Source organism: Bos taurus, chromosome 11 (assembly GCF_002263795.3).
Source record: "Bos taurus isolate L1 Dominette 01449 registration number 42190680 breed Hereford chromosome 11, ARS-UCD2.0, whole genome shotgun sequence".
NCBI lineage: Eukaryota > Metazoa > Chordata > Mammalia > Artiodactyla > Bovidae > Bos > Bos taurus.
In genome coordinates, this window is record NC_037338.1 from 77,640,478 (window position 1) to 77,655,502 (window position 15,025).

Sequence of the window (15,025 nt, forward strand, 5' to 3'; positions counted from 1 at the left end):
GACACTGACAGAACAAGTGAAGGCCAAGCAGAGAAAGGACCTTATTACATCCACTTACCTACCTGGCCTGTCGTTCAACCACGGAAACAGGGGAAAGGGGCCCTGCAGGATGTGTGAGTCCGAGAGTCGTGCTGTTCTTGGGGTTTCTGGGTGATCAAAAAGTGATGCATGATTTGTCTAATGTCTTTACCATGCATTGAAATTAAGCTACAAATTTGGAATTATTATTATCTCTTCTTTCTCACTATGAAAAAAATAATCTGTTGTTTTAATATCATGCTCAGAAGAAACATTTAAGCCAAATACGGATATCAATTTTATCTAGGATTAATGAAGTGAATATTTTTAAACAGTCCTGTCAGGAAAAATTTTGTCTTTGGGGCACTGAAACAAAGCAGTCAGCTTCTGGGTCTTTTTGCCTGTTGGATCGACAGCTCAGTGAAAGAAAACTCTATATAAATACATACACATTAATATTTTCTTTCTACTGAAATATATATTTATCATGCACGTATTCCTCAGCTTTAATGCATGCTGTCAGACATGGAAAATTAGCTTTTGCATTTACTAACTCCTCCATGGAAAAGAGGTCCCTCATGTGTTAAACAAAAGGGAGCTTTATTGTTTATGAGTCTGGAAAAATAAATGTTGCCATGGCTTTAAGATCTGGTGATTGGTAATCAGTTTTTATAAATGACCATGAATCACTTTTGTGCTGGCTGGGCTTTGTTTGGAATGTGAGATGGCTGTTCTGTCTTACAAGTAAGGAATTATTAATGTACCCTCCCTGGAGGGTTTCAATTTCACCCGTACAAATAGCTGTATATCTACCAAGTGTATGTTCGGTGTGCCTATCTATGAAATTTAAAATTATATGCTTTGTGTAAAACAGAATATATAATAGACTCTGAAATTGAATAAAACTTATTGGACTCATTTTTTATCCTTTGTGACATTTTTCTAGTAAGAGAGTTCAGACAAAAGGCATTGCCACCAAGGAGCCAGGAATGCAAAGTCCTGTCCAATTTAAATAATCACTCCTTTCTGTCATGTTTTACAAAGAGATGTATTCAAACATGCTCTTTGAGCATTTCTATATTTGCTGCTTAGCTTTTACAAATATGAGCAGGCAAAGACACCCCCATTTCCATTTGTATGTTTATGTTACTTGAAAAAAATATAATCCTCACAATTGTCTCATTATAATAATGAGAGGGTTTTCTTCTCTGATAAATAGGACAGAGGCCTGGCTCACATATTTTGTGCAAAACTTCACATTCCTCCTCTTCTTATCAAATAAGGTAAGAAGCGAAGTCCAAGATAATAAGTTCATGGCAAACCTGATCATGCCACCTGCCTTGTTAAAACCCTTTGTTGGTTACCTATAGTCATATGGTTCAAACTTCTTAGTATGGCTAACAAAGGCTTCTCATGACTTACCTGATGATTACCTCTCCAGTTTCATCTCCCGACTTCCTTGTGCCAAATCCTTTTCTGATTCTCTAGGTATCTATCTGAACTCCTTTCAATTCTGGGAATGCAGAATTCTCAGTATTTATCTTCCTCTCTTTCTCCCCCTCTTCCTGGCTTAGGATTTACCCCTACCCGCTGCCTCTCTCTCTGTGCCTCTCTCTCTTATCTAAGATTATATAAACTGGTGAACAGTGGTGCCGGCTGAAGACTCCGTAGGTAGAAAGTTACACGTGCCTATTCCTGGAAAAGCCTCTTAAAATGAAAGGCACCCAATGCTGTCATATTGCCATCAAATGACCACTTGATATTTTCAAGGAACAGTGTTCATCTGGATGGTCAGCACTGGTCTCTGTTGCTGGCAGGATGGACAGCTGGAAGCACAATAGACAGATCAGTCTTGGGAGGTCAGAACCTATGCTACTGAACCCATGCATATCCTCCATCTTGGCCACAGCCACTACTCTTCATGTGTCCATCATGCCATTATCAAGATGGCTGATGACAGAAGCCAGCTGCTGTCAACGGGCTGAGTGATTCTGCCCACTTGGTTGTTTTGTGTCTCTTCTGTGCTGGATGCTCTCTTGCGGGTATTAATGTGCACTAAACAAACTTCACGCAATTTCAAATGGGAATTTCATGACAATTCCCATTGGACCATCTATATATCATTAACCGAGAATTCTTTGGTCCTAACCTTTCCATCTGTTTCTATTCACCCCTGTCCAATTATAGAAAGTTTGTTATAAAATAGTAAGAAAAATATTTAAAAATGTATTCTATAAAAAGTGAAAGATGTTCAATTAAACAACCAATTATCACTAGAATAATCAACTTTCCCAACAGTATCAAAAATTAGCTGATTCAAAATTTGAAAAATATAAGTACTTTTCATTAGCTTTAGACAGGCCACACAGTATCAAGAGACATAGTCCAATTAATACTTTCATATATTTTGTCTCAATTTTCTTTTCAACTTGTAAACACATATCAATTTGCAACCTAAAATATCAGACTCATGGCATAGATATTTTTAAATGTTTTACACCTCTCAAATGAAATGTTTATTGAGATATGAAGAATTAGTTTCTAAGACAATGAGTAGTACTCCAACTATGTTAAGTCAGAACTGGATTTACTGGAATTTTAAAACAAGACACTGATATTTCCCTGAAGATTTATTCCACTGTATGACACATATTGGAGATATTTGTGTTTAGTTTTCTGGAGCACACTTCAGGAAACTTACTACTAATATAGCTGTTAAAAGTGTGCAGCACACACACACAACAAAAAATCAATGCCCGTTTATTAAACTTTTAAAGAAAGTAGAAGACAATAAATTTAGTGATCTTATGCTCATTGGTTAAGTCATGGAAAAAGTCTACAAAGATTTCAAGAATTATAAATGCCAATACTAATAAAGCTAAACTCCTTGAGAGAAAAGGAATGTATGCCAAATATCCAATAATCAATGGCAAAAAATAGCAGTGCAATTACACTTTCTCAATGATATTTACTCCATATGAATCAAGTAACTTTAAAGGTCTGAAGAAGTTTGTGACCTATCTGAACTTGTATACAAATTTATGTTGCAATTGAAAATTTTTGTAATACAAATCAATAAAAATGATTTTACATATTTTTCTAATATGAACCAATATGAAATTTTTCATTGTAATTGACAGTTATCTAAATTGTTTGCAAAACTATAAAAAAAAACTCCTAAGAACACTTTCTGATATTAATAAATTTAGAGTTGTTTTTCAATTTATGTACTTTTTGAATTAAGTTTTAATAATAATGAGTTGACAGAATAATTTACTTCATCTTAACAATCATATTTGGGCTTCCCAGGTGGTACAAATGGTAAAGAACCTGCCTGCCAAGGCAGGAGATGTAAGAGATGCAGGTTCAATCCCTGGGTCAGGAAGATCCCCTGGAGAAAGGCATGGTAACTCACTCCAGTATTCTTGTCTGGAGAATCCCATGGACAGAGGAGTCTGGTGGGCTACAGTCCATGGGGTCGCACAGAGTCAGATACAACTAAAGCAACTTAGCCTGCACAACAATCATATTTATGAAACTGATACACATTTGCTTTAAAGTCAACCCAATTCTTTAAAAAGAATAAACCAGTCTTATCATTGTGGATATATATATTAAAGGCAAATTATTCCTTTTGATAGTTGATTAAGTTGGACAACTTTTAAGTATGTTTGGAACAACTTATTCACAAGAATCTATGTTTTCAACTGCAAATTTTATGAGATAAGTATATCCCATAAAACATAACATCTGCCATGAGATACGCTTTATGTACAAAACACATCAGAAGTACAAAAATCTTCTTACAAATAAATCTCACCAAATTTTCATATTCATGCACTGAGATATTGGGTCAAATAAAACTACTATTAAAACTAATTCACCTGTTTCCTTTCACCTTTTAATGTGACTCTTTGAAAATGCAAATTATTTGTGTGACTTACATTTTATATTGGACAGCATTGTCTAGAGCTCCTCAGCCCACATTGTGATAAAGATCAGGAAAGTTGGCATGACCCTGAAAAATATTATAAATGCATGCAGTTATCCATTACATATCATGCAAATGTGAGCTATTTCTGAACCCTGTGATAGGGATACAAGAGAGTCTGTCACCAAATCAATAGCTCCACACCATTTACCTAAGTCTATATTAATCTGCTCTAGCAAAGAGAACACATCTGGCAAGGCAGCTGTGATTGTGGCTATGCTTTGCTGACCTTGCAGTAATCTACCATCATTCTCCAAGCTCCATACAGTTTTTGCAACTAGACTCATGAATTAAATGGAAATACGATAAGGACCACCACCTGCATCCCTTAGAAGCTCTAAGTAGAATGCAAATCTCAACCATACCCTCTAGAATGAAATATGGAGCTTGATTCACTATCTTGACTGCAGGGGTGTAGAGGGCTGAGGGGTAGGTCAGAGGTCTTCTCTATGGTAGCTTTGACCCCAATATGTTAGCAGTACCAACTGCCAACTATGTCAAAACAATTGTCTATTTGAAGATGGGAAAATGAACACCAGAGGACACCACATGCCCCTATTCTAACAGAAGGACCATATGATTTAGGTCTCTGGGAATCAATAAGAACTCAAATCCTGTACAGACCAGTCCTTTGAAAGTCTTGGTATTCCTCCTTCCCCGTAGGTACACATGTAAATGACCTTAGATCTCTTTAGAGAAAGATTGGGGAAATAAGTTACTGAGCATGTATGCCATGATGCTACATGGTCCTTCTTCCTAGAGACTTAGCCACCTCTTCAGGCAATCACCTTGGTTCTGAGTGCACTTTAACATAATAGACCTGCCATGTTTGGGCATTTAGCTCAGCTATTAGTTTTGAAAATAAGAGTTTCTTTACATGCAACCAAAGATGCCCTCGAGCTTTCCTATTTGGCTTTTTATTGCCTTTACTTATCTTCAGCTGATCATTATCTTTCTATAAAGCATCAGTGGCATTTGACAATAGCCATCTAATCCTATTACACTAACAGAGAATATTTATACATCTCACTGGAGAAGGGCATGGCAACCCACTCCAGTATTCTTGCCTGGAGAATCTCATAGACAGAGGAGCCTGGCAGGCTACAGTCCATAGGGTTGCAGAGTTAGACACGACAGAAGCAACTTAGCATGCACACATGCGTGCTTTCATCTCATATGCTGATCTCAAAAGACCCTGTTAAATCCTGCATGCTAGCACATTCCCTTCCACCAGTTCACCATCTCATTTCAGCACTAGTGAAAATGTTAACAGGTTGGAGGGATACCTTTGGCCAAGGGCTCTCTGTGCACCAATGATTGGGTCTTTATTGCAGCCTGGTGGCTTGTGATGGAAAACCTCATCTTAGCACCTGCTTTCCTGGCCCACTCCCAGTATCAGTCTTCACAGGCTGGATTCTTTGGAGCAGATGTCAAAATGGAGAGATGGTGTTTTGGGTGGAAATTGTTGCTTCCTAGAGGAGGTGAAAATGGAGCTGCCCCTTAGAATGCAGGATTGAGACAGTAGAGAGAGAGAGATACAGAGACTATTCCATGGGTTTTGTTTTTGTTGTTTCTTTTTTAAAGGAATAGGGACAAAATCAGTGCTTTGAGAAGACTGGCATTTGAGATCAGGATAGACTTGAGACTGAGGAAAAGTAATCAGAGACTGGTCACATGACAGTGAAATCAAAAGAGGAGTGAAAAGGATAAAACAACAAAGAATTGCAAGGAAAGAACTGATGTGATCTAGAAACAATCTTCATGAGAAAGAGAAAGATTTGGGACCTGATGTTTAGGATGATAATAGCACCCTTGAAAGAGAATGAGACTTTGGGAAGACACGTAATGAGTTGAGATTCCCAATGAGTTTGCTGAGATGGCAAAAGCTGTACATTTCAGGAAAGGTGCTCTATAGGTTTGTCTCTCATAGTAAGAGTCTAGATTGTGGGTCAGAGAAAAGAATGTGTTATATCAGTTTGGAAACAGACATTGAAAGCCTGAAAGACAAAACTTAGAAAGAGCTTACAAACTTGAGAGTTGAGGTTTGGGGGACACTCACTGAGGGACCAGAGGAGGAAAACAGGAGCTACCGATACAGGGAGAACCTACACAGCGCCTGGTAAGTGCCTTGGGAGAAGGATTTCACACAGGCAGCTCATCAGTGAGGCAAACCTACTACAACTCCCATGAGCCAGTTTGCACAAGTTCTACACTGATACTTAATTTTTCTCAATTAATTTTTTAATGTTTTTTCATTCATTATTTATGATAAATGTTGCCAGATATTTGATTCTATCTTCCCTCAAGGTTAGAGTTTATTCCTTTAAATACACGAAAAGAGAAAACATTTCTTTGCTGAGGAAATCTTGGAAAAAGATTTGGAGATAAAAATATTTTCAAGGTGAGTCTTCCTGGCTACTACAACACAGTATCTAGACACAGCATCATTATACCCCGATTTGAGGGGTCAATAATACAGCCGACAGCTTGTGCCCAGGACACAGATCCACAGAGATGCTCAATGGGTTTGCATCCTTGATCTTTGAAAAGGCCAACCCAGCACCACAAAGAGATGCCTCCAGTTCTAAATATACAAAATCTACTTAGCGAAACTGGTAGCCTCTTATTTTCACATTTAATAAAAGTATGCACAGCTAATCCTCTCCAAAAGCTTTAGCAACTCTCTCCTTGTAGCAGTTTTAGAAACCTTACAGCCATCAAAACCCACATATCTCAAATCTACCAGTCTCCCCCTTTAGTTACCCAGTCTCCCCCTTTCTTTCCTAACTCTGTGTTCTCCAGAACCTCAATCCAGGTCCACAAGATCTAGGCCTCTTCAACAACAGCCCCTTTTACCTTCCTGCCTTATGTAAAATGTGGCTTTTTCTTGAGGAATCACGTCTGCCTCCCTCCCGTTTTGAAACCAATCATTCTTGCACATCCTTTGCTAGCTATTCAATTCTACTTCTGGACTATTTCTCCACTGTTTTCTTGCAGAAACCCACTGCTCCTTCTAGATCTGTGGCATTCTGTCTCTGGGTCCTTTTCTGTCCCTCATCCATCATCATCTATCCATCCCCATATCGTGTCTTAGTCCATAGACACTAGCAGTCGGTCCACAGTTCCCTTCTCTACCCAGGCATTTCCCAGGCCCAGGTGGATGGACTTCCAACCGTGCGCTCACTCAGTGCATGTCCCCTCCCCTGGGCTCCTTCCCCATTTCTCTTCCCCATCTCCATCATAAGCAGTTTATGATTGCCAGGAACCCACTCCACTTAAAAAATAAGAAATATGTTCGATACTGCCCTCTGAGCCCAACACTCCCTTGCAGCGATCCCTCCAACACCTCCCGGAGCCAATCTTCAATCCCAGAGAGCTTCTCAGTGTTTTCCCACCAGCACATCTTACTCTCTATGGCCTTTCATCTTCAGTTAATTCCTTGTAGAGTTTAAATTCCATGGTCTCATTTTGTTCTTTTCTTAACAATGTCCTCGACTGTCTTGCCAAAAAATATTATAGTCTGGGCTACCATCACCTCTTTTCTAAACTACTGAAACAGCTGATTTATCCCATAGCTTCTCCAGTAGCTCTCTCACTTCAGTTCAGTTCAGATGCTCAGTCGTATCCGACTCTTTGCAACCCCATGAATCGCAGCACGCCAGGCCTCCCTGTCCATCACCATCTCCCGGAGTTTACCCAAACTTATGTCCATCGAGTCGGTGATGACATCAAGCCATCTTATCCTCTGTCATCCCCTTCTCCTCCTGCCCCTAATCCTTCCCAGCATCAGGGTCTTTTCCAATGAGTCAACTCTTCGCATGAGGTGGCCAAAGTATTGGAGTTTCAGCTTCAATATCAGTCCTTCCAATGAACACCTAGGACTGATCTCCTTTAGGATGGACTGGTTGGATCTCCTTGCAGTCCAAGGGACTCTCAAGAGTCTTCTCCAACACCACAGTTCAAAAGCATCAATTCTTCAGCACTCAGCTTTCTTCTCAGTCCAACTCTCACATCCATACATGACCACTGGAAAAACCATAGCCTTGATTAGATGGACCTTTGTTGGCAAAGTAATGTCTCTGCTTTTCAATATGCTATCTACGTTGGTCAGAACTTTCCTTCCAAGGAGTAAGCGTCTTTTAATATCATGGCTGCAATCACCATCTGCAGTGATTTTGGAGCCCCAAAAAATAAAGTCTGACACTGTTTCCACTGTTTCCCCCTCTACTTCCCATGAAGTGATGGGACTGGATGCCATGATCTTCGTCTTCTGAATGTTGAGCTTTAAGCCAACTTTTTCACCCTCCTCTTTCACTTTCATCAAGAGGCTTTTTAGTTCCTCTTCATTTTCTGCCATAAGGGTGGTGTCATCTGCATATTTGAGGTTATTGATATTTCTCCTGGCAATCTTGATTCCAGCTTGTGCTTCTTCCAGCCCAGCGTTTCTCATGATGTACTCTGCATATAAGTTAAATAAGCACTGTGACAGTATACAGCCTTGACGTACTCCTTTTCCTATTTGAAACCAGTCTGTTGTTCCTTGTCCAGTTCTAACTGCTGCTTCTTGACCTACATATAGGTTTCTCAAGAGGTAGGTCAGGTGATCTGGTATTCCCATCTCTTTCAGAATTTTCCACAGTTTATTGTGATCCACACAGTCAAAGGCTTTGACATAGTCAATAAAGCAGAAATACTCACTCTCTAGATCTTTCTTAACTGCAAATCTGATCACAACACCTCCCTGCTTTCAATACATCAGCAGTTCCCCTATCCTGAGCTTGCTTACAAGGGCCTGCTTAATGGAGCCATGACTTTTATCTCAAAAGTCCTCTCCTCTAACTCTCCTTGACTAATTTCTGCTCCCATCCAACTGCCATACTCAAGGACTTTCAGTTCTGGCATGCATCTCCTCCTCCCCTATTCCTTTACCTCTCCCATCTTTTCTTCTCTCCTCCCCTCTCCTCTCCTTCCCTCCCTTTTCTTCTCATTCCTTACGTTCCCTCTCCTCCCTTCCTTTTTCCTCTCTTTTCTCCTCCCTAACTCATCACTTTCTGCAACTCTTCCTGGAATAGTTTATTCCATCCTTGAGCCTGTTGATGCTTCAGGTACAGACTCCCCCAGAAAGGCTTTCCTGGCCCCTAGTTCTAATAAAACTGGTTTTCACAAACACTACTTTAGGTTATAACAGGTCTTGTTATCTGAATTAGAATTTCAACTTCTTAGCAGTGCTGTCTCCACATAATGCTCTCCCAACGCTCCCTTTGTTCTTATCGTCTGTGCTCTTCACTCCTGACCCTAACACCCAGACGCCTTCATGGCTCAGAGCAAACCACCTCTCTCACCTCCTCCTTCATCCCTCTTGTAAACTGAATTTTTCATATTTTCATGAGCTCATGCCTCCTCTTTAGCCACAACACACTCCTGGACATTCCTCAGTACACCAAGCTCTTTGATACCTTCATGTCTGCACATTTTTTTTGCTTTCTGCTTAAAAGGATCCTGTCCTCTTCTCTTTGCCTGGAGACTTCCAACTCAGCTTTGAAGACTTAGCTCAGATGTCAGCTCTTACATGAGTCTCATTCTCTCCCCTGTGCTCCCTCAATATTCTGCCTAAAATTCTCTCAGAGCACAGGGTACTGTAATTCCAGGTTTATATGTGTGTTTCTCAATGAAACAATAGTCTTTAAGTTGGGAAAACATCTATTCAATTTGTATCCATTAGGTCTTGAGCATAGAGAAAAAGAGAAAAGGTTTTAATCATTATACCAGTGTGGTATGGTTCAAAAATGTTTTCTCAAGGCCCACAATTTCCATTATTTCCCCAAATTCAGCTGAGCTTTCAAACAATCACAATTGTCAGTGAATTACACATTAAAATGTATGTGACAAATATTTTGCTTCTAACTAGTCAGTATTTATAGACAAAACAGTCTAAACTGCATTGCTTGTATTTTCATAAGGCCACAAGAATTTGCTAAAGGCAAAGCTGGTTGTTTTGACCATGCATTTCCATATTTCACAGGAAGATGATGATACAATACCACCCTGCAATAAACCTCAAGCCTAAGCAAGAATTTATTAGAATGAAATTGTTGTTTTGAATGTTTATTATTTCTTCTCATCTTACCAAATCTAGTATAATCTGAATGAAAAGTATGAAAAGGAAAAAGAAAGCACAAAAAATTATTTGGCTTTTAGTCTAGAATTTGATTAATGACTCTAACTTTCTTGGAAATGGTGTTATTTCACTAAAATATTAAAGCCTTTGTATTATTATTTACTGAGGCTCAAAACAACACATTTCTAACTTGTATCTGCTTCCTATCTGTCATTTGGAGTGAAATTAGTTCACTGAATCAGATATCATTCTAGGTAGTAGCCAAATACACATTCTCAGTGGATCTAATTTGATCCCAGCCCTCTAACTTACAGAGTCTAAAATACTGCGGGGAGTCAAGGGGAAAGGTGTGAGTATCATTGGAGAATCCTGCATTACTTCTGCTGGAATTTATCATAAAGTCAAAGGGAATAAAGTATTTCTTTTAATCAATGAGTCTTTGTTGGATGCTTATTAGGTAGGAGAAATGTATGTAAGCTTTAGGGGTGCAACAAAAAAGAAGGGACACCCCCATCACTGTCCTCACAGAGCTGCCAGTCTAGCAGGGTGACAGGTAAGTAAATAAGAAGCTGCAATGCAGTAGGACAAGCGCTGCTGCTGCTGCTAAGTCGCTTCAGTTGTGTCCGACTCTGTGCGACCCCAGAGACGGCAGCCCACCAGGCTCCCCCATCCCTGGGATTCTCCAGGCAAGAGCACTGGAGTGGGTTGCCATTTCCTCCTCCAATGCATGAAAGTGAAAAGTCAAAGTGAAGTCACTCAGTCGTGTCCAACTCTTAGTGACCCCATGGACTGCAGCCTATCAGGCTCCTCCGTCCATGGGATTTTCCAGGCAAGAGTACTGGAGTGGGGTGCCAAGTGCCACTATAAGGGAAATATTGTGTGTCATAGGGTGACATGTAGTAGGGTATCAGGCATCTGAACATCTCCTGGCCCTCAAACCACTAGATGCTAATAGTATGTTAAATGCACTTTAGGAGTAAAAGGGAAGAATTAGGTTTTCAAAAACCCATCATAGGTGTTCAAAATGTTTATTGAATATTTGTTGTTGATCAGTCACTAAGTTGTCTGACTTTTTGTGACCCCATGGACTGCAGCAAGCCAGGCTTCCCTATTCTCCACTATCTCCTAGAGTTTGCTCAGATTTATGGCCACTGAGTTGGTATATCACCCTCTTCTGCCTTTGCCTTCAATCTTTCCCAGCATCAGGGTGTTTTCCAATGAGTCAAGTAAATAAATGCAGAGGCTTTCAGTCAAACAAAGGCAGTGTCCTTGGGTCACAGTGGCAATGCCTGGAGTTGGGACCAGTACTGTATAATGGCTTGATCCAGAACACAGCACTGCAGTGAATAGTGAGCTCTGGGGAGGGTTGAGAACTCCACATCACCTGCTTAGGGTAAAAGATCTCGCTAGCACAGCTACAAATGGAAAGTCAGTGTCCCATCTTTATCCTTCCCTAGAGATAAGAGTCTACAGAGCTGACCCCTCAAGTTCCCCTAGAGTTCAACAACTCGGGGGGAAACAGCCAGCTGCATTCACAAATAGATTATCCCAAGCAGCCCAAAGGTGTTTTTCCTACATTTTACTGGATTTACACTCAATTTGATTTCCCCAAAACAAAGATGACTTGGAATCCTAAAAAGAGATCCATTTTCAGAGCAAATATCTGAAAAACCTGTCAGGAGTACAATCCATTTTAGAATCTCCAAAGCACTAAGGCCTCAGTATATCGCTGTTCTACAGTGGATTTGAGATTTGTAGTTTCTAGACTCTACTTGGCAAAAGGATCTGTGTCTCTGCCAGATCATTTAGCAAGTGTTCACAGCACTTCAATCTGTCATGGGTTGTGTTTAATAAGGCGTGTGTGTCCACAGCTACCCTCTCCAGGCTGACTGGAACTTGTCACCTGCTAGGTGGTTGCCATCACTCTTTTCCAATGAGACAGAAATGTGTGTATAATGAAGGGGTAGACAAGGGAAGCATTCTGCCTCAGTGGTGAGTTCCTACTTTTTTGGGGGGGATTCCAAAGAGGAAAATCCACAAACTTGGTTGAATGTATAGAAAAATGGACCATACTCCCAGTGCTCTGAGAATTCTTCCCTATCTTCAAGTCCAGTGAAAATTAAAGAGCCAAAACTTCAGAGGTGTTCAAGAGACCATTTGGTTCAGCCCAAAGCATCCAGACAAATAAAAGTTTATTTCATCTTTGTATGGGTGGTTTAGATAGAGGATAGGGGTACTGCTTGGAGTCAGACAGCAAATCAACAAAGTGTTTGAGTCTAGAAACCAAGCCTCCTACCTGCAAATGGCCTTAGCCAGAGCTCTCCAACTCTTTCAACTAAATCTCTTTCATTACAGACAAGGGTATACACATACCCCAAGAGAAAAGGTTAGAACCCATACAGGTGACTTCAAGCATGGAATTTCCTTGAACTTACATATTGGAACTTTTTTAAAAAAATTTGTGAATTTTGTATTCTACTCATGAAGTATCTGTTTGAATTAATATAAAATCGTTTTTGCTTCAAAAAGGTCCCACATTTGTTCCATTATCTTTGCATATCCCCAGGGTTATGGGAACCCAAGTTCAAGAAACATGTCCTGCTTCGTGAAAATACAGCTATTGGTTCTCTGGCTTCCTTTATTCCATCCCAGCAGAGTCTTGTTATACAAATGCCATTTTTCCACCCATGCCATCTAGATCCATCTTATGAGAGGTATTCATGGTAGGACAAGACAAGGAAAATAATCCCCTCTTTTCACATAATTTTTGCTTTTTAAGCTTAGTCCTCCAACCTGTAAAGTTTCCTAGGCCTAGGCCATAACACCTCTGACTTGCAAATGAGGATATAGCAAGAGTCATTATTCCTTGCAAAATCTATCCAAACAAATACTGGCTCCTCACCTTCCAAACTGGGACATAAGAAGTACGGGAGCAAGGAAAGCTTGTGGTAACTCTAAATTGTTGTTGTTGCTTAGTTGCTCAGTCAGGTCCGACTCTTTGTGACCCTATGGACTACAGCACTAGAGGCTTCCCTGTCCTACATCATCTTTCAGAGCTTGCTCAAACTCATGTCCATGGAGTCGTGATGCCATCCAACCATCTCATCCTCTATCATCCCCTTTTCCCCCTGCCTTCAATTTTTCCCAGCATCAGGGTCTTTTCAAATGAGTCAACTCTTGACATCAGGCAGTCAAAGTATTAGAGCTTCAGTTTCAGCATCAGCCCTTCCAGTGAATATTCTGGATTGACTTCCTTTAGGATTGACTGATTTGATCTCCTTGCTGCCCAAGGACTCTCAAGAGTCTTTTTCAATACCACAGTGCAAAAGCATCAGCACTTCAGTGCTCAGCCTTCTTTACAGTTCATCTCTCACATCCAAACATGACTCCTGGAAAAACCATAGCTTTCACTACATGGACCTTTGTCGGCAAAGTAACACCTCTGCTTTTTAATATACTGTCTAGGTTGGTCATAGCTTTTCTTCCAAGGAGCAAGCATCTTTTAATTTCATGGCTGCGGTCACTACCTACAGTGATTTTGGAGCCCAAGAAAGTAAAGTCTGTTTCTGTTTCCATTGTTTCCTCATCTAATTGCCATGAAGTGATGGGATCAGATGTCACAATCTTAGTTTTTTGAGGGTTTTTTGAATGGTAACTCTATGAGTTGGTGAGAAACACAGCAACAAGAGATTATTAGGGATCCTGGTTCTATTTTCTAGCTCTGAGTCTATGCTCTGGGAAAAAGTAATACTATATAGTAGAAACCAAATTCCTTCTTCAAATATCAATTCATCTGTTTTTTAAAAGGGCTTCACTGATGACTCAGCAGGTAAGGAACCTGCCTGCAACGCAGGAGACAGAGGAGATGCAGACATGCACGTTCAATCCCTGGGTCATGAAGATCCCCTGGAGGAGGAAATGGCAACCCACTTCAGTATTCTTGCCTGAAAAACCCCATGAACAGAGGAGCCTGGTGGGCTACAGTCCATGGAGTTGCAAAGAGTTGGACACAACAGAGAACAGCACTCAAATTTATTTTCAATACAAATTATACCCAGACATCTAGAAGAAGAACTACTTGGATGCAAAATATTGGACAGAAAATAAATGCATACTGTTAAGTTTAGCCATGAATGCCACCTGCATACCTTAGGTTCAACCCCAAGAGTTGTTTTTTAATGCTATGGTATTTACAGACACCACATACCCACCCTGTAAAATTAGGGATTCTTCCTGCCCTGGAGCATTCCAGGACACAGCACCTGTGATGGTAAATTTTATGTGTATTTTACGTGTCAACTTGACTGAGTCAGAGGGTCCCCAGATATTTGGTTAACAATTATTTCTAGGTATGTCTATGAGGGCGATTCTGGAGGAGATTAACATTTGAATCAGTAGACTGAATGAAACAGATTGCCCTTCCCAAAGTGGTGGACTTCGTCTAAACAGCTGAAGGCCAGAATACAATAAAAAGACTGAGTAAGAAAGAATTCCCTCTCTCTCCATCTGTCTTCAAGCTGGGACATCAGTCTCCTCCTGCCTTCAAACTCCAACTCAGACTTGGACTAGAATTGATGCCATTGGCTCTCCTAGATCTCCAGCCTGCCAACTGAAGGTCTTGGGACTTTTCAGGCTCCATAATCATGTTAGCCAATTCAATACATACATAATAAATATAAGTATTTAATATATACAATCCTTTATATATGTGTATATATATATATACACATATATATATGTGTGTTTGTGTGTGTGTATATATATATTATATATTCCAGAGAAGGAAATGGCAACCCACTCCAGTATTCTTGCCTAGAAAATTCCATGCACAGAGGAGCATGGTGGGCTACAGTCCATGTGGTCACAAAAGTCAGACACGACTGAGCAACTGAGCACAT

General features: G+C 40.2%; 1 long non-coding RNA gene across 2 annotated transcripts in view; it reads right to left on the reverse strand.

The window, feature by feature from the left end:
• The window catches only part of LOC112448818 (uncharacterized), a 412,466-nt gene that overhangs the window by 381,740 nt on the left and 15,701 nt on the right, over positions 1-15,025 (reverse strand). For both annotated transcript variants that reach the window (XR_003037249.2, XR_009496512.1), the window contains exon 2: positions 3,963-4,036. This is a non-coding gene — a long non-coding RNA (uncharacterized lncRNA). The remainder of the gene's footprint in view (positions 1-3,962; positions 4,037-15,025) is intronic.